Here is a 2,277-nt window from a genome sequence, read left to right as displayed (position 1 = left end):
AAAACGTGATAACATATTTTAAATCCTGTATTTGTACTTATGAACCCCAAGCAGTGACAACAGTCGGTCCATAGGAAGACAATGGTCTCACACCGACTCAGATCCTTACACTCTGGCTCCCATACAAGCCAACATGGGGTATGTAAACCATCACCAACTACCGGCCAGCAGTCCTAAATACCAACAATGGGTTTCCTATTGACTGTACTCAGTCAATGGTCATGTGACATCGTACTCACTGCTTCTTTGCTCAGCATGTCATATACACGAACACCCAAAACTATCAGACTGCTGAATAGAATCAGAGCTTTCCTTCACAAGTTCTAAATGAATTGTATTTATGACCCCATCCATGTACAATTGTAATAGAGATTTGCTTTGGTTCAAAGCAGCATAAAGAGTCACCTGCCTTCCTACACTGGTGACTGCAATGTAGAGCTCCAGACTATGGAGGTCACCTAAGGAAGGGTCATTCTTGGCTCTGCTCTGTGACTACGATGTAGAGATCCAGACTATGGTGTCACCTAAGGAAGGGTTGGTCTTGGCTCTGCTCTGTGACTACGATGTAGAGATCTAGACTATGGGATCACCTAAGGAAGGGTCATTCTTGGCTCTGCTCTGTGACTACGATGTAGAGATCTAGACTATGGGATCACCTAAGGAAGGGTCATTCTTGGCTCTGCGAGTAGGATGTAGAGATTCAGGCTATGAGGTCACCTAAGGAAAGGGTCGTTCATTTGCTCTGCTCTGTGACTACGATGTAGAGATCCAGACTATGGAGGTCACCTAAAGAAGGGTCGTCTTGGCTCTACTCTGTGACTACGATGTAGAGATCCAGACTATGGGGTCACCTAAGGAACGGTCCGTCTTGGCTCTACTCTGTGACTACGATGTAGAGATCCAGACTATGGTGTCACCTAAGGAAGGGTCGGTCTTGGCTCTACTCTGTGACTACGATGTAGAGATCCAGACTATGGTGTCACCTAAGGAAGGATAATTCTTGGCTCTACTCTGTGACTACGATGTAGAGATCCAGACTATGGTGTCACCTAAGGAAGGATAATTCTTGGCTCTGCTCTGTGACTACGATGTAGAGATCCAGACTATGGGGTCACCTAAGGAAGGGTCGGTCTTGGCTCTGCTCTGTTACTACGATGTAGAGATCCAGACTATGGTGTCACCTAAGGAAGGGTCAGTCTTTGCTCTGCTCTGTGACTACGATGTAGAGATCCAGACTATGGGGTCACCTAAGGAAGGGTCGGTCTTGGCTCTGCTCTGTGACTACGATGTAGAGATCCAGACTATGGAGGTCACCTAAGGAAGGGTCATTCTTGGCTCTGCTCTGTGACTACGATGTAGAGATCCAGACTATGGTGTCACCTAAGGAAGGGTTGGTCTTGGCTCTGCTCTGTGACTACGATGTAGAGATCTAGACTATGGGATCACCTAAGGAAGGGTCATTCTTGGCTCTGCTCTGTGACTACGATGTAGAGATCCAGACTATGGTGTCACCTAAGGAAGGGTCATTCTTGGCTCTGCGAGTAGGATGTAGAGATTCAGGCTATGAGGTCACCTAAGGAAAGGGTCGTTCATTTGCTCTGCTCTGTGACTACGATGTAGTGATCCAGACTATGGAGGTCACCTAAAGAAGGGTCGTCTTGGCTCTACTCTGTGACTACGATGTAGAGATCCAGACTATGGGGTCACCTAAGGAACGGTCCGTCTTGGCTCTACTCTGTGACTACGATGTAGAGATCCAGACTATGGTGTCACCTAAGGAAGGGTCGGTCTTGGCTCTACTCTGTGACTACGATGTAGAGATCCAGACTATGGTGTCACCTAAGGAAGGATAATTCTTGGCTCTACTCTGTGACTACGATGTAGAGATCCAGACTATGGTGTCACCTAAGGAAGGATAATTCTTGGCTCTGCTCTGTGACTACGATGTAGAGATCCAGACTATGGGGTCACCTAAGGAAGGGTCGGTCTTGGCTCTGCTCTGTTACTACGATGTAGAGATCCAGACTATGGTGTCACCTAAGGAAGGGTCAGTCTTTGCTCTGCTCTGTGACTACGATGTAGAGATCCAGACTATGGGGTCACCTAAGGAAGGGTCGGTCTTGGCTCTGCTCTGTGACTACGATGTAGAGATCCAGACTATGGGGTCACCTAAGGAAGGGTCGGTCTTGGCTCTACTCTGTGACTATGATGTAGAGATCCAGACTATGGTGTCACCTAAGGAAGGGTCAGTCTTGGCTCTGCTCTGTGACTACGATG

General features: G+C 47.6%; 1 long non-coding RNA gene across 1 annotated transcript; it reads right to left on the bottom strand.

The window, feature by feature from the left end:
* Window positions 1–243: 243 nt before the first annotated feature.
* LOC309543287 lies at window positions 244–1,104 on the bottom strand. The gene is made up of 3 exons (XR_014224774.1): window positions 1,050–1,104; window positions 813–851; window positions 244–409 (listed from the first exon to the last, which is right to left on the bottom strand). It is a non-coding gene; the product is annotated as an uncharacterized lncRNA (long non-coding RNA).
* Window positions 1,105–2,277: the final 1,173 nt, after the last annotated feature.

Source organism: Pelophylax lessonae, assembly GCF_965119305.1.
Source record: "Pelophylax lessonae genome assembly, chromosome: 13".
In the NCBI taxonomy this organism is placed as follows: domain Eukaryota; kingdom Metazoa; phylum Chordata; class Amphibia; order Anura; family Ranidae; genus Pelophylax; species Pelophylax lessonae.
This window is presented reverse-complemented; position numbering and strand designations above follow the sequence as displayed.